The 19,294-nt window shown below is 30.2% G+C and overlaps 1 protein-coding gene across 1 annotated transcript in view; it reads left to right on the forward strand.

Annotated features, from left to right (window-relative positions):
* The window catches only part of Ddr (discoidin domain-containing receptor 2), a 187,782-nt gene that overhangs the window by 38,622 nt on the left and 129,866 nt on the right, over positions 1-19,294 (forward strand). The gene's annotated exons all lie outside the window — the stretch shown is intronic.

A 19,294-nucleotide genomic window follows, 5' to 3' on the forward strand; every position in this document is an offset into this window, starting at 1 on the left:
AAACTGCGATAACGCTAAGCGGCGATTAATAACGTTTAATTATTTAGAAAATGTGTCAACAGCAAAATTTTCGTACTTTAAGCGTAGTCTCGTACTAGGATTAATAAAATTAGCTTTACTTTTCCTGATATTGTTAATTATTAGCATTAGTCATTGATCATTTAATTTTACTGTAACTCATACTAATTTATAAAGCTGCTATTTTAACATATAATATATTTAAATAGCAGTATAGTAAATACCCAAATTGATTCTGAAAAATACTAGTGGTTCAGTAGCTTTTTAATTTTTCCGTGAATGTTATTAATTTAAGGGTTATTATGTTAGTGTGGTGAAATCTTTATTTACCTTTCGTGAATGCAAAATTAATTTGCAGCTTCGACTTTAATTAGATTATTTTCTGGCTTTTTACAATAAAAAAATATTAAATCAGCTGCGCTAAATCTTTTAACCATATTCATTTTTATAAGTAATAAGCAATATTAGCTTTGAATAATTGTTATCAAAAAGTCATATTACTAAACCATGCGTTAATTCAATGGCTATGATTAAACAATTAATTACTAACCCCTTGTTATCTGATTTATATACGAAAGTAAGTCAAATTAAAACATTGAAAGTGCCTTTTAAATTAAAAACACTTTTTTATTGTCCTGTGTATTAATAGCAGTATTACACTCTAGTGCTATATTTACATGTTTAATGTTTGTTGCCGAAGGTTGTGACTTTGTAGCCAAATAATTTTTTTTAGGTTTTGAGGCCAAAGGGGTGTGACTTTGCAACCAATATAACGCCGAAAAAACTTATTTAATTAGATACAATTAACGACAGTAGAAAAAATAATGTCATATTTCGAATGCGTTTTTTTGAAGTCTTTGTGTCAGCTGAGTGCTGGTGGAGTAGCTAGGATATTCGTGGTAATGTACATATGTACATATATATTCTTTTTTGACAATCAACTGATACCTTTGTTGTAAATGTAAGTGTCTCTCGGCTTGCATCGAATACTGTCTGTTTGTCTGAGCTCGTCTATGAGCAATTGCAGACGTGATGAAGGGTCGTATCTTTTATATTATTTAATAAAGACAGCTCTGGCAAATTACAGATGAGGATGTTGGTAGACTAATTGCATCACTTACCAATGAAATATGTTTACGCTTTAAAGTAAGACTGCAAGATGATAATTTTCGGGATCATTAATAAAAGGGGCATATATCTGCGATAGACGCATTGTCTACCGCAAATCCTTTAAACAAAAAAGGTTAGTTTTTTAGCTGATGGGTGTGCAAATAGGTGGTCCATGAAATCTCCAATTATTACGCAACTGTTCAACACAGAGTTATTCCTTCTATTTCTCGTGGTGAATTGGTTTTTTTTCATAATGTTTGCCATGGTCGTTTGAATGACATTAGAGCTAACGGTACAGTTGGTTAAAATCTTACAGTTTATTTTATAAAAATATATATGTAAATCGCTTCATATAAAAATAAATGTGGATGTAGCTATAAAGCGGTGGAGTTAAAATTAAAGGTCTTGGAAATCGGAAAATCTTTGTTGGCGTGTCAAGTTGTGTTATTCTCAGCTGTGATTTTGTCAATTAAGTGGGATCTATTTTATTGTATTCTCATGATGATGCTGGTCAATGCAATGCACTAGCTCGTCTCTGCTGCTGTTATTTTGTCTCTCACCGCAACATCGCCTCTGTGACCATGTGTCCCATCTTATATATATACGATTGAGAGCAGCTCTGGCTAATCGCAGATTTGTCCAGATGGCTATTCCAGCGATCGGTAACCAGAGGGTATAGAATAACAATAGTATTATGCGCATAGGGAAATGTATATTCTAGCGCGCGTTCTTTACAAACAAAAAGTATTTTTTTCGGCGGCACTTATGAGTAGTCCATGCAATATTTTGAATCAATAATGCAACTGTTTATTTACAAGATCTCTCATTGTTGTAAAAAATAATATTGGAAATTCTCGTTAGAATAACGTGTGGCAGAGACAATATCTTTAATTCTGCGTATTTTAGAACACGCTGGTTATTACAAAATAAAATTTTGGGGTAAACGTCATCGCAATAGCTATCTCAAACGATCAATATAAAACATGCATCACATTGGGGTAAGCACAGGCCGATGGTTTAGAGAACATCACAATAACACAATAGCATAACGACAAATATAACTCGTCACACCAGCCAGGTGATTTCTAAAAGTCACATTCTGATACATTACTTTTTGGATATTGTGGTAAATTGTGCAATTTTATTAAGTCTTTAAACCTGAAATTTTTACAGAAGTTGAACGTTTGTCTGTGTACAAATAAAAAAATGTATAGTTTCTTAAATTTTAATAATTTTAATAAATATAATGCACTTATTTTGGAGTTGTTATTATATTAATATATATTGAGTTATAAAACATTGAACAGTTTACAAAATATTGCTGATGGTTTTGCGCAATATTTTCGTTCTGTTTTCGAGGAATCTTTTTCACCTTCTGCTCAGTCGCTTTCTTCTTCATCTTCGTGGTCTTCAGTACTGACCATCAAAGAACTGAGCACTCAAATCTTAAATACGGATTTAATAAATTAAAGACAGGGCGTTCTTCTGGACCTGATTTAATTCCCGATTTTATTTTGAAGGGTTGCGAAGTCAGTCTCGCTACTCCTCTAAAATATATATATGATCTGATTCTCAAAACATCGCCATTTCCTGATCTATGGAAATGCACAAAAGTCACCCCTATTTATAAAAAGGGTTACAAAATATGTATAAAGAATTATAGACCAGTCGCAGTGTTGTCAGCTCCTGCCAAATTATTTGAAATAATTATTCATAAATATCTCTATAATCATTTCGACAAGTTTTGTTAGACCAACAGCACAGGTTTCGTCATGCCCGTTCCACTGTTACTAACCTTCTGTCGTTCACCAAAACGGTGACAACTTCTCTCGATGCGGGAATTCAAGTAGACGTTGTGTATACAGATTTTGAGAAAGCCTTTGACAAAGTTTGTCATAGGTTATTATTAAATAAATTGTCGAACCTCGGTTTTTCAGATAATTTAACTCGGTTATTCTCGAGTTATTTAAGCAATCGTAGACAGTTTGTAACCTATGGTGGACGATTGTCAAAAGAATATTGTACCCCTTTGGGGGTTCCTCAAGGATCCAATCTGGGACCTCTGCTTTTTGTGTTATTTATTAATGACATAAATACAGCAATCAAAAATTAAAGTTTTCTTCTGTACGCAGATGATTTAAATTATATAAATGCATTCGATCTGTTGTGGACTCCTCTCTACAAAGTGATTTAGACTCTGTGGAAATGGGCTTCCATTAACCGTCTGCCCTTTAGTGTCGGAAAGTGCCATACTGTGTCATTTTCTCGATCCCGTTCGCCATCAGCTCATTTCTACCATCTCGGTGGTAACATTTTGACTAGAGAAACTTCCACTAAAGATCTCGGAATCACTTTCGAGAGCAAATGGAAGTTCTCTCTACACATACACGACGTCTGTGATAAATCTTCCAAGATGCTCGGCTTTGTTATGAGGAATGCCTTTCACTTTGACGATCCGTCAGTTATTCGCATCCTCTATGACACCTTAGTTTGTAGCATTCTTGAATCGGGATCTATAATTTGGAATCTCCAAATAGCCAAATATTTCCTTTTAGTGGAAAAAATTCAAAAAAGGTATTTCAGATACCTTTACAAAATGACATTTGGTTATTATCCGTACTTATATCCCAGTGCCTTTCTTTTAGGAGCGTTGGGATACGATTCGCTGAACTCTCCCAGAAAGTTGTACGTCGCTAAGCATTTTTTCAAATTACCAATCCAGCTATTCTCGATGAATTCCAGTTTTGGGTTCCGGAACATTTTCGAGAATCACGATCGAGACCTCTTCTGATGGGCGTTGATGGCCGTTAGGGCTAGGACATCCGCACTTGCCGACTCGCCTATAGCTGTGGCCATCCGGCTCCTTAATAGGCTGGCATTACATATTGATTTATTTAATGTTAGCTACGAGGATCTGATCCAGTTTGTATTATTTAATTTTAATATTTTATAATTTTTTGTTATGTTTAAGTATTGTTATATTTATGTATATATACTTTTTTTTTATGATTAAAAATTAATAATTTGTTTTTGACCATCGTGGCGCATTGGGGTCCTGTTAAGCCACGATGGTCATAATTTAATCTAAAAAATAAAAAATATATATATATAGGAGCTCTATATATACATTTATATACATTTATTCAGCAAAAAAATATTTTCACTACTGTGGTTACTTATCTTTCGGAATATTAGAGGTATAGCTGAAATAGGCAAAAGTTAATTTCGTTAGTATACAATTTTTTTAGTAATTAAGGTTATATATGAGAATTTGTCTCAAATGTATAAATTATACGTTCAGTTTTTAATTACAACTGTTTATCTTTACCGTAAAAAATAAAATCATACATGGAAGCCATAAGGCATCAAATCAAACAAACATAGCTATTTTATGATCTCATTAAAATTTATATGAAGCTACAGGTGAAATTTGATATTATATTATAACTCTTTGCACTTTAGAGACATTTTTAAAGTGTTTCAGTAACTCCAAGTCATTTTTAGTGAATAAGTCAATAATAACTTGACCATCACTTTAGGTTATCGGCTTTCGCTGACAATTTATGTAGATCAAATAATTAAAATTACTAAAAATAAAAATAAATTGAATATTGGAAAAATACTTATTATTATATCTATTTTAAGACTTGTAATTTCATATTCTTTCTCAGTTAATATTAAATTTAGAATTCTCAAGGTTATACAGTGATTTAAAAATTGACACTCACCCTTACCGAATAAATTTAACAACACTTCGATAAATCATAAAAATCGCAAATTAATAGTGATGGTTTATTTCAAAATAAAAAATATAAAATATTTGGCAGGTAAATAAATATCGTCTATGAACTGAAAAAAACATTTACTATTCGGCTCGCTAAAGATCTATCTGGATTAATTTTAATCAGATTTAAATTTTAAGTGGCAGGATTAAGTAATATGATTCATACGAAAGTCGTTCAAGGTAGACCACGTGTTTAGATCGATACGTTCTCATTCTCCAAACGAAAACATTTTCACCCACAATTAAACGTGTTTCGTGTCCAATTGGGACGAAGTGTGGTGTGAGAGTGGGTGGAAGTCGGCAGTCCAATAAGCCGATTGTGTGCTGGTAAAAATTGTCTGGCCAATTTAAATATTACTTGGGCTCTTTTACTGCCCCAAGTCACGGCACGCCCTGCAGCTAGAGCAGTGTCCCTGTATCCTTGGACCAGCGACACGGAAACCGGCCCAGTTGCATGTGTACCGACAACAAAAATGAATTTTAGAAAGAGAAAGAAAGTGAAAAGAAAGCGCGGATTTTATACGGCCCTAACAAGCCGCAGAAGAAAATTAGAATATCGACCGACCGCGCGCCGCATAAACACTGCTCTTTGTTGCCGAAGCCTGCTTATTTAATTTGCCATCTGAAACTGTAAGAACCGAAAGTGAGGGAAAAGGGGAAGGGGGATAAGCCCGAAGCTCTCAGACGCCTTCCAGATGCAAAGGATTGTGGAAATTAATACAGCGGAAAATATCTTAAAAGCGGAAGAAAGCTCGCTAACGCATATGAAATACGGAGATGCATGTCTTGAATTTGTTAGATCTAGTTTAAATATACTTTATCTGACGCTTATTTATATTAGAGATTTATGATTATTTGATATAAAAAATAAAAAAGATATAATGCAAAAAAATATAAGCAACTCTTTGCATGGTCGAAAAGCTGCTTCATAATTGATAAAAGCTTTTTGTTTAAAGTTTGATTAAAATGGCCGTAGATATATGGTCTAGTGCAACTAACTCTTGTTACATATGTGCGTAACCTTTTATGGGTATGCTGATTACAGTACGATCTAAAAATTATGAATAAAATAAATGAAGGGTTCGTATTGTGGGGAATGAAAAACCACCGGATAAAGTTAACATTTACTAGCAAATTTAATTATTTGTAGTAGTAGCTGGTTCAAAGAAGAGGATGAATGTCGTCTCAAGTCGACGGGACAGACTTGAAATAAAATTCTGAGCAAGTCTGTCTCTGGTGATCGTTGGAAAGTAAATACGTAAAAGGAATGATTGTTTTTGGTCGATTTTTAATTAAAAAGAATTTTTTTAATATTGTATAGAAACCATTAGAAACATTTATTTAAAAAATACAATCAATCTTACACAGCTAATCATAAACATTTTTATTAATATTGATTTAAAGTAAGTTGTTCTTATATTATTTTCTTTGGCATTTGGCTTAACATAATTACGATTGTATCAATTTGAGTGGTTTAGTTCTTTAGTTTAGTTTAAATCTTTAAAAGTATATTATCTAGACTTAACGAATATATTGTTATTGTATATTTAATAAATTGTTTAAAGCATTTAAAGGTACGACAGCAGTTTTTATATATTTTCATAGAAAGCTCTTAGTCAAAATAGAGGAAAATTAGGCTGTGTAGTTTTATTCATATCGTGCTGTTTTAATAGTTTTACTGACAGTAATCAGCATTTTCTAAATAATTACAATTTTATTAAATGTAATTCTCAAAGACAATTTGGGCACGAAGCTTATAATATATTTTATTATTTACCTTTTAAGCTAATAATACAAGCAAAATGTTTAATTTTGCTACCGTAAACAACTATCTGTATCAAGTGGTGAGAAAGTTATAAAAATAATAGCTTTAATATTTGTTTTTAACTGTGTTACCAGCACAACCCATAAAACCTTTAATATTTATTTATTTATTTATTTATTAAAATTATAACCATCGTGACCTGACAGTCAAACCCAATGCGTCACGATAGTCAGAAGTACTAATACATCATAATACATACAAATATAAACAAGACAAAACAACAGACACAAATCACCTCAACAGGTGTGCATTGTCCCATACAAACTGAACCAATGCTCCATATGTGCAAGAGAAAATGTCAATATTACTATGGACAGAATTGAGCAGATAAATAGCCTTGGTCAGAGAAGAGTTGGCAAGTGCTCCAGTTCTAGACTTAACAGTCAAGAATAGTGGACGCGACCGAGAACTATAACCACCTTCAGGAGCCCACATTTGAAGCTGCTCGAGCACTGAAGGATTGTCTACGATGCCCTTGAGCAATTTCCAGAAGTGTTTAATTACAAAAACACTTCTGCGAGTCGACAAAGAAACGTATCCCAGGGCTCCCAAAATAAAAGCACTGGGAAACAAGAACGGATAATACCCGTATTCCTTCAAGTATAAATATCGAAAAAATTTACGTTGTACTTTTTCCAGCTTCAATTCATTACATTGATTCATTACGCCTGGGATCCAAATGATGAAGCTAGTTTCTAGTATGCTGCGGACTAGAGTATCATAAGGAGTGCGCAGTACTAAAGTATTCCTGAAGTAACGCGCATTTCTCAAGATAAAACCGAGCATTTTTAAGGATTTGCTATGAGTCTCTGCAATGTGCTGGCTAAATTTCCAACGTTCTTCGAAAGTCACTCCTAAATCCTTAGTTGAAGAAAACCTTTCCAGAAAATATCCGCCTAGATGGTATGAATATTTTGCCGGCGTTAATGACCTTGAAAATGAAATTGTGTGATATTTCTTTACACTGAAAGGCAATTGGTTATAGCAAGCCCATTTCCATATAGAGTTGAGATCTTCCTGTAGGTCGAGGGAATCAGAAATCGAATGCATTTTCTTGTAAATTTTCAAGTCATCTGCATATAATAAAAAATCTGAATGCTCTATTGCTGTTTCTATGTCATTAATGAACAATAAAAACAACAATGGACCCAAATTGGATCCTTGAGGTACTCCAGTAGAGGTCTTATACCGTTCTGAAAAGGAGTTATTACACTTGACGAATTGATATCTATTGGTCAAGTAATTTGAGAATAGATTTATGAGATCTTCAGAAAACCCGAAATTAGATAACTTTTTTACAAGTAAAGCATGGTTAACTTTATCAAATGCTTTTTCAAAATCTGTGTATACGACGTCCACTTGTACACCAGAGTCCAATGATTTTGAAACATAGTTAGACAAAACCATTAGATTAGCGACAGTAGATCGAGATTTACGGAATATAAATTTTGGCATATGAACTTTGGATTTTGTTAAAAGCTATTTATTTATTTTGTTAATATTATAGGTATTTTATTCTTGCTGTTTTATATCATGATAAAATGATTAGATCACTTTGTAGAGATAAGAAGTTGACTTTTTTGGGAACACACATTCATTAGCGTAAAGCAAAAAAATTAATCCTAACACCATGTGGCACTCCTACACAAGCAAATATTCTTCATAACGACAAGTATTGTAACTTATAAACTGATTAGTTGTAAAGATAACTGGCAAAAAACTTATGATAATATTCGAAAAACCAAAGTCACCTTATTTCCAAATAAGAAACTGGTTACAAAGCTTATCAAATGCTTTTGTAAAATTAGCATCATAAATTAAATTATAATTTTATTTATAAAATGACATCTAAAAGTTTAAAATCAATTATTTATAATTGCTTTTACTGTCATGCGAAAAATATCAATTCAGACCAGTTACAACTGAAAGATTTTAGATACGTTAAAATAACTCTCGCAGTTCTATAAATTAATATTGAATCAGCTTGCTTCAACTAATTTACGCAGAATCATAATTTCCTTTTAAAAGATCTTACGTGGTATCAATAGCAATTTTTGTACTGATTTGTTCATTTACGTCATTTTAAATTGAACTTAATATTGAATTTAAATTTGATGTTACCTTAATTTCTTAGTATTAATCTCACGTATTATGTATCACACGTTAGGTATTGATAACGAAAATATAACACTTAGTTATTCTTTAAACATATACATATATGTCTTATATTTTCATATTGATTAATAATTTAAGATTATTTTAACAAAAATAAATAAATTTAATTAAATGGATTATAAATATTTTCATTGGCTATAAGGATATCGCGAGTATTTTTATTTAGTCTATGATGAATCATATTCATCTCACAATCACAAAGACGACGATCACGTTCGCGCTGGTACGTTTTAGCCTTAAGGAAAATTTACATTTTAGACATTAAGTACGGTTTTAAGAAGCTCAAAACGCGTTGTTCCACAATATTGGACACTATTTCTTACGTTATATTAAAGAGCTGTCAGGTTAATATCCTTACTCTGTTCGAATCATTTTTAGTTTTTTTGCTTAAAACTTCACCGTTTCATAATTTGTAAATATGTGCAAAAGTCATCCCAAGTGTATAAAAAGCTACAGACTGGTCGCTGTTTCTTCGTCACCTGCTAAGTCGCCTTTGTATCAATATGTGAAAATAATAAAATATCTACAATCGTTATTAGCAAGCTCTAGAAGTCGTTCCACTGTGATTAATCTCTTCTGCCTTTTGATAAAGGTGACAAATTTCTGAATTACAGATTGATGCAGTTTATACTGACATTTAAAAAGTCGGTATTATTATCACTTCTGTATAGTTATTAGTAGCATTAAGTTATACGAGAAAGCTATTGTAAAATAGAAAGGTTCACACTATACAAGAAAACTTTTCAGTCTATTCAAGTGTATTAAATAATTTAATATGAAATGGCGCACACAATAAGCAGCGTGAGAGAAACGGAATACTAAACATATTTTTCGCAAACAACAGTCCGACAGGTTGTAATTAAAATCGCGAATAAAGCTTTTAAGTTTGTGTTACAAATCTTTGCGTAACAAATAGACAATGAACGGTTATTATGATGGTTTTTTTTTATATAAATAATAATAATGGCTGTGGTTGTTATTAAAAGTATATAACAAGGATATTTTATTTTCCAGGATTAAAAATGCAAACTTTGTGTTTGTTTACCGTTTATTTTATATTTACTTTACTGCTTTTGAACAACGCTTACCCATATTAAAATTTAATAAAAATAATTTAAATTATATACACATAAATCAGCATAGTAACTCTAATTTAATATTATTATAAAGTAAACACAGAGAAAATTGCCACCGGTAAATGAAATTTTAAAATATAGAGATTGCGAAATATGGGACCGTATGTAATATATTTATTTTGATTTAAATATTATTGCTTTAAGTTTAAAGTATTTTTTATATTTTATGTTATAATAAATATAAAATATTTATTATTCCAATTTATTTTTCTGCGCGTAAAAGAAAATTTATGCAATTTATTATTAATTAGAAATTATTTTAAATTGACTATATCCGACATATTAACTGTTTAATAAATATAATATTGATAAAAATAGCAATTTAGATTATGTATTAAAAGCCTAAAAATGCAATTAAAATAATTATTTTGCTTGTGAATTATCTTGGTATTTTTGTGTGCACAGATTTGTTAATAATCGTTATACTGCTTTAATAAAAAAATAGGGGTAATGGTTAAATTATTCATAGCCCTAATGTTTATGGATTCAGTGGGTTTATTTTTAATAATGTGAATTTATTAATGATAATTTTTAGTATTTCTTAGTTATTGAGTTATTTTAAAATATTTTAGGCTCTAACATTTCTCCTAATTGTAAGCACTTTATTAATATATAAGGAAATGAAACAACTTCAGACAGGAAGTGTGTGGCGATAAGCCGTTGCTAATAAATTTAGATAAAAGCGGCTACTTATACTTCGATGGGGCGATACCGAAATTGATTACTTTCCGTTTCGGCACACTGTGGTCATTTAATCCTATAAAATTTATATGTATGTATGTATTAAGACTAACCGACAAAGCTGTTTTTTAAAAACATTCAATAAATCTTTATTTTATTATCTCGAGAGCAACATCTTCACTAATAGATCATTGATTTTAAAAGCATATCTAAAGAAGTATAATATGATATTATATAAGAAACAAAATTACATAAGAACGATCGAAAAAACAGCTTTCGTTGAAAATTACCCTGTATGAATTTTAACTGAAATCGTGTTGTAAAACAATTTAAAGCAAAAGCCCAGGAAATTAATAGATTAGATAAAAACATAATGAACGTGATATTCAGAGGGCGTTACCTTTTACCTTTTTATATAGTCTATAATTACTAAAAAAGCTTAGCATTTGAAATGGATAATCTTTGTTTATTGCTTTAACCTTCTTACATCTCTTGCGTTTACATTTTGTAACTACCAGATCACAGGATTAAATAGAATGTGTAGTTTATTTTTATTGTAAATCTTTCATCAATTTATATTTATTTAATTCACATTATGTGATGACAGAATAGTAGAATAATTGCTTTATTTATGGTCTGAAATTTAAGCTATGAATGACGCACTAAATTTAGGCCCTATATAATGATAAAACCAATTATTTGACGCCAGAAAAGATGTTAAAAGTTTAATTTAAAAACATATAAAAATTACTACATAATGCTATTGGGTGGTGGAGTTGAAATCAGAGAGTCTTTACTTACATGTCGATTTGTATTATTGTCAGCTGTGTATTATTATTATTGTCTTAACGAGACCTTCGAAAGTTTTACCTTGTAGTTTCATTAAAAGATGCAATTGGCCCACCAACATCCTCAACAGAACTGTCTCGAATTAATAATTAAAATATGTAATACATTGGTCATAAACGAGCTTATACAGAAAAATAAAGTTAATTTTTGAATCCATACCAAAATCACTGCCAGATCTGGCACAAGCCCCAAAACTGAAATCAACACTCGCACTTACACTTTTGGACAAGATATGCATCTTCAATATCAGTTCAGATGTCGTGCGTGTGCTGGTGACTGCTCAAGCACTTCCATTAGCTCTTTATCCTTCGGGTCCTACGAGGCACCTGGATTTTTACGAAGTGGTCCACACCCCTGGTAGTACTATTTATTTATAAAAGTTTACTTAGTATATTATACGAGTACTGATGACCAAGCATTATCATCATTAAAATAGCTCCTCGTCTTTGACGTCTTGGAGGACACAGGTACATTCATTTGAGCTTCAATACTATACTTTGCTGCTTACCCTCGAAAGTTCCTTACTCTTCGAAAGGAGCTATTGTTACTCTCAAACACTAGAATGGCGGGCATATAGACAGACAGACGGCTTCACGAAAAATGTCAGCGGATCGTCTAGAGATCATACCAAAAATACGACAATCCCAGCTACTCCACCAGCACATTCGATACGCTAGCGAAGACAACCTGGCTTCCAAAAGCTGCATTCGCGATACGACACTTTTTCTTCACTGGTAGTTTAATAAATCTATACTAGCTTTTTCGGTCTTAAAATCCGAAAAATTCAGCTCACATTCAATCCACTAGTTTTTAAAAAATAAATAAAACTATGCTGATTTTACTGTTATAAAATAAGTGGAAATCGACCAATCCTGTATATAAGTCATTCATTTATATGCAGGTGTTCATTTTTAAACACGTTTCACCTTCACATTGATATTCTTTATCTTCTTGTAAAAGAGAAAATTAGCGCTGCGAGATATGTCACCCTCAGCGGGAAAGGCCAGAAAAACACAAAATAAATAACGACTGTCGTTGGCAGATGAGCCACTTTTTAATTGTTTCGCCGAGATTTTATTGTCTCGCCACTCGGCTTGATAACAAACAATACGAAAGGAAAGACAACAACACGATGATGATGATAATAAAGGCTGAGAAAATTGGATGCGTCTACAAAAGGAGCGACCGATTTGACGAAGACAAAAAATGGCGTTGCTAAACTTGGAGTATATATGACCACAAATCTAAAAATATATACTTAATTTTTTAATACAAGTTAAGCTTAAAGCCTTAGCACAATTAAAATCTTATATTATTTTTATATATATTTTTTTTAAAGTCAATAGTAATAATAAAAATGGATATATACGGTATGTTTAATCGCTTTTAATTAACATCACAGTATAACCCGATAAATATTCCAATTTTTAGGATTATTAAATTATCAAAAAATAAAACAATCGTTTTGAAAGTGATTCGAATAAAAAACTCTAACGCTAGCCAAATAGGTTTGCGAGTGCAAAGGGATAACCCATGGATTATTCAATCGCACGACCCAGTCAATAGACGTGCCCTTTTAAGATATCCCACCGTTTGAATATTCATTCGTCTCGTTTTCGATTGTCGCATTTGTACGATTCAATCCATCTAATGGCTCTGAAACCAGACAAAAAGAAAGACGTCGAGCTGCGTTGTCCGTTGGACGGCCCATTGCATTATTCATTCAGGTGTGTTTTGCCCAAGAATAATCAACCCTTTCACCACCACCAGACCACCCCAATACTTGTCATTTGTGCAAGAGCGGTAACGCAATATGTTTGTGAGTTCCCCAAGATAATCTTCTTGATTGTGTTTTAATCAAGAGCCTAGAGTAAATAATAATAAATTGCTCAATAAATAAATATAGTAATAAAATCTTATGATTTATTTGATTTAGTTTTTGCGGTTTAATTAGGATTTTTACATATTAAAACTCCCTTTCGCTCTTACTATCTTTTATACATCACTATAGGTAGGCAATGGATTTTTTCTTCGACTACGTCTTGGCCATCATTACGCACGATGTGAAGTTTTGATAATCTGACCACGATTCGGTGTCTCGCAACATGAAAGGGACCATATTTACAAATGACGAGAAACACGTGAGCGTTTGAAATGTATGTAGAGGGTCGTTTAAAAGTTTTATCAATTTTTATTTATTGAATATTGTACGTTTAGGTATGAACTGGGTATGAGTGGGCGATTGCATTGATGTAAAGTGTGTTCTCTCGGCCTTATATGTGGCGTTATATTGTGCGTTAGATTATTGCTTTACTTTAAAGTGCCACCGAATGTTTCACAAAGTATATCATCATATATCAAATAATTGCTGAGCAAAGAAAGCACGCTTTTTTAAGTTATGAAAGAGATTAAGACGTATGTCTGTTCTCGAAGAATTGTAGTCATTAAGAGCGCTTAATAAGTGTTTGAAGATATATTCTCATTGAAACTATGACAAAAGTTTCAAAACCAAATTATCAATAATCTTAAAGTGTTTTAAAAAATTATTAATATAACACGAACAGCTTAGTTCAATGAAAAATTTAATACGTTTCACAAAATATTTCTGACGGTTTCTCGCAATATTTCTGTTCTGTTTACTAGGAATCTTTTTTATTTATATTTGCTTTTGTATTTGCCACCGAATAAGCATAGCGCTCAATATACTATTAGTGGAAGATTTGAGAAGTTAAACTATTTTTGTTTTGATTTTCAAGTCTTCATCATTTCCTAATCTTTGAAAATGCACATAAAAAGGGTGATAAATCGTGCATTAAAATCTACAGCCTAGTATCAGTGTTGTCAGCTCTTGTTAAGTTAATAAAATAATTATCTATGAATATTACTTTATTCATTTTTGGTACGTTTTGTTGGACCAACAACATCGGTTTCATTGCACCTGTTCCACTGATAATAATCTATTGTTTTTTAATAAAACAGTGACATTTTTTGATGCGGCAAATCAAGTATCAATTTGTAGTGTTTCATTTCGAGAATTTCTCGAGAAAAATGTCAAATCGAGAATTTTTATTTCTTGACAATTTTTTTTTATTATATAAAATTAAATTTGTACGAATATTTTTAAAGGATTTACAACTACTGCTCCTTTCATAACGCTGCGTAAGTCAAGGCAGGTTCATGCCTAATTTGCATACTTCTTGAAAGGTTTTAATAGGGATCTGGTAATGACAAAAACTTGTATACAATTGACCAACAATTTTTTGCTATTTTGCTTTGGTGATCTATGAACTTGCTTTGATAAAAATAAATTACGTATGTTAATCGGCAGAAAGCAGAAAAATTGAAAGTATTTTTTTCGATAATCCAAAAATGTTTTTTTATATTGTTTTAGCGATAAAATAAGGACCTAGGACGTTTAACAAATTAGTTTTTTTTATCATTGCCTTAATGTTTTCTAAATTGTTATTTTTTAATTAATAATTCTGTGACTAATCTTGTTTGCTATTTTTATTGTTGATAACATTTAATTTATCGAACTGTTTAAAAAATCTAAGCAATAGTATAATGTACAATAATTGTACACAATTTGTAAATAAACAAATAAAGTTATTCTCTCTTCCTGATAATATAACACATTGGTTATTGAATATTATAAATATGTGATTATGTAAATGTAGTAATAAAATAAAACTAATATCGATAAATATACGAAAGAACTACAATATATAAATAAAAGTGATAATATATGACATAAAGCTAAATTGTACCGTCTTCCAAAGTTCTCTCATTTTAGTTCTTATCGCTTAGGAAAATTTTATAGATCTTCAATAAATATTTTTAACGAAAATATATTTATACTTTATGTAAATTATCCATTCATTATAAGGATTATGATATTACATTTCAAACTTGTATTTATAGATGTTTTTAAATAGAAAAATATAAACTCGAATGCTCATTCAAGTAAAAAGTATTGAATGACAATATTATTATTAGCAAATAAGATTAAAATTTGTAAAGATTATAAAAAAGAGTATAATAATATTTATAAGCAAATTAATTTAATATAAAATATATACTAAATAAATAAATAAAAAGCGTCCAAAATTACTCAAATAACTGACCATCTTACCATCTTTCTTATTGTTTGTAAAATTAAATATTAATTTAATCCTACATAATAAAATTTAAGTAGATATTAAATATTAATACCTTAATTGTTATTAAAGTATAATAAAAACACGTTTTTCAAGACTGAACTTTTTGAATATACTAGAATATAAACTTGATTTTTTTTTAATCATTATAATTTTTAATAATAATAATATTGTCTTACAATACTTTTTGATATTGCCTATTTATATTTAAAAATGTTTTAAATTTTTTCTTAATTCACATGATCGTCTTTTATTTTAATTATGATTGTTTTAGATTTTAATTCTAACCATTTGATATGTATTCTGACCCTGAATAATATAATTTTAACTATTCAATATTTTTATTCTGACTTAATTTAATGTCTGACGTTCTTAATTAGCAGGATCGTACAGATACGCGAAAATAAAATCAGCGAATCGCGCGAAACAGCGACCGGGTCTTGATTACTTAAGCGTATCATCAAGTACTTACTTATATAATATATCGTCGGTGATACTGCATAGCCGCTGATCTACTACTTGCAATTCCATGTAACTGCAAAAGTAGCTAATTTGAGAAGGCTGTATTTACTTTGCGGCAAGAGCGCGGTGTAGGTGATGACAACATCAAAGCTTTGATGTTTGCTGCCAATACCACGGAACTGCTTTAAAACAAACAAATTGATCTGTAGCTACCCAGCGATGAACCTAATGGAAACGCATCATGTAATGTCATTAACCAGTCTCTGTCATCATCTATTCAGTTGGAGGACATTGACCGAAAAGAACAGTGGATCAAGATGGGATTTCACAAGGGATAATAAAATGAAAGGCTAAAGTGGACACGTGGAAAAGGCAAGGTATTCATTTTTTTTTAATTTTTTGGCATTGGGTAATATATAAGCATTTTAATTATTTTACTAAACATCTACAGCTTTCAAAATAAAATACTTATTAAGTTTTTATTAAGTGTCATCTCCTGTAAAGTTCAGTCATTTGTAGTTACGCGGTATTGCAATCAGTAGTAAAGCGGTTATGCAGTATCACCGACGATTTATACATAGTATATAATTCTAAAATACCACAATTTTGATCTTAATTATTACAATAAATTTATATTGATTTCATATCAAAGACAATTTATCTACGTTTGCCGTCTTATGTGTAATGTACGAATACTAACCCAATTCACTAGATCGAATTTCTATAAAATAATATAGCAAATTATACATTGCTACTGTGTGTTTATTTTGAAATCCCAATTTTCCATGAATGATATAGTAATTTACGTTTGTTTAAATGTCAGAGGCTTTGATTGCTTCGGAAGTAATAATTGATAAATTACCCTAATGACCAACGAGCGTATCGAAACAGAAATTTACGACGGTTTGTTAAGGTTTGACGGAGCACGAAATTTCCTAAATATTATGGGAATTTAACAAAAATAATATGAAATATTTCCATGTTTATTTATTTATTTATTTATTTTATTAATTTATTTAGCTTAATAGCTAATCTTTACAATTAACAAATTTAGTAAACATATATAAAAATATATAAAAAATACATAACAGAAAGAAAAAATAAAAATATACAATAATAAAGACTTAATATTATAATTTATTTCTATATGTACGAAGGTGTTTTTTTATTCCATTTATGAAACCCGTTATATTTTTGCTGTTTCGGATTCCTCTTGGAAGACTATTATATAAATCAAACCCTCCGTACATAATTCCCCTAGCCGTACTTGTTTTCTTATACTTAATTATCTTTTAATTTTCTCTTTATTTCTTATTAAATACCTATTAAAATATTCTGGTAACATATTATTTTCTAACTTATATATAAATACTAAAACATTCATACTCAATATTTCTTGAACATTCAACCATTCTAATCTATCAATCATACTTTTACAATTAGTTAATCTATTTTTATTTAAGATTACTCTCATTGCCCTATTTTGTAATTTTTGCAACATTTGTTTGTCTAATTTATTTAACATATTAAATAGTGTTGCACAATAATTAAAATGGAGCAATATTATACTATTGTAAATTTTTTTTTTGTATTTATACTTAATATATTTCTTAATCTAGATAATAAACCTATTTTTCTACTAATTTTTTTTAATATGTAATTACAATGTTCTTTAAAATTAAATTTTGTATCAACAATTACTCCTAAATATTTTATATTATCCACTATTTCTATACTAGAGTTATTTATTACTATTTTGGTACTATTATCTAACACATTTTTATAATTAATAAGCATACATTTAGTTTTATTCTCATTTAATTTAAGTACATTATTCTTTAACCATATTTCTAATATACTTAATTCATTATTTAAATTCTTTACAATTTCTTTAATGTTATCACCTATGCAATACATTAATGTGTCATCCGCAAATAGATGAATTTTACATTTTTTCACGTTATTAACTATATCATTAATATACAAAACAAATAACAATGGTCCCAATTTAGACCCTTGTGGTACTCCATAAGACACTAATTTCTCTTCAGAATATACATTATTTATTTTAACCTTCTGTTTTCTTTTATATAAGTAATTATTAAACCATCTTAAAACTATATCACTTATACCTATACTCTCCAATTTCTTTAACATTATTTTTCTGTCTATTGTTTCGAAGGCTCTCTTGAAATCCAAGAAAACTGCTCCAATAATTTTGTTTGTATCCTTAACCAACAGCCAATCATTTATATAACTAATACAAAATATTTTCCTCTTTGTAAACGACTCCACTTATTTTTCTAAGATTCCTTGGAAATATGGCAAATGAATACTGCTGCAAATTTAAATATTCACAAAGAAGGTGTGCTTTTTCTTGACAATGCACAATATTGCGCTTTTCTTTACAGTTAGTAGAAAGTTAGTCGCGAACATAAATTTAATATTTTACGAGTCTAGTCAATGATATACGGTTCGTTACTTTTCGCGACTGCATTACCGAGAAACTTTCATTATATCTTTTATAAAATTTAAATAGATAATGAAAAACTCGACGCGAGAGATTATATTGAAATCGCATCATTAGCAATTATATATTACCGTTACACCATATATTTTTCATCTCAAAAATTAATTTATAATTTTATATGTGAAACTTATTCGTGTAGTGTCATTTAAGGATCATTAGTATTTTCTGTTTTAAAGTTTCGGTAAACCATGATAGATTTTTACTACACATTTTATGCCATGTATTACTGTTTATGTTAGGTTGTTCATATAAATCGTTATAATCAAAGCGAAAATCAAAAGAGCTTATAAAGATAAACATGCGATGAAAATATAAGTTGGGAAAAAAAAAAATACGATAAAAATGTTTTTCTCGTAAAAACCTGTAATACAAAAGGAATTAACTGATTATGCCATGATAAAAATTAGTGGAAAAAATATTGCAACTGTCAGGGCTGTCAATCATAGTTCACAGCATTATGATTAAATCGTTTTAGACACAAACAAACTAAAATATTTCATGTGAATGAAGACGCATCGTTTTAGCAATATAGTTTGACTTTTCATTTCATTTCCTAGAAAATATATG

The sequence above is a fragment of the Plectrocnemia conspersa genome, unplaced genomic scaffold, assembly GCF_051122295.1.
Source record: "Plectrocnemia conspersa isolate PC_06_02 unplaced genomic scaffold, ASM5112229v1 ptg000006l, whole genome shotgun sequence".
NCBI classification, from domain to species: domain Eukaryota; kingdom Metazoa; phylum Arthropoda; class Insecta; order Trichoptera; family Polycentropodidae; genus Plectrocnemia; species Plectrocnemia conspersa.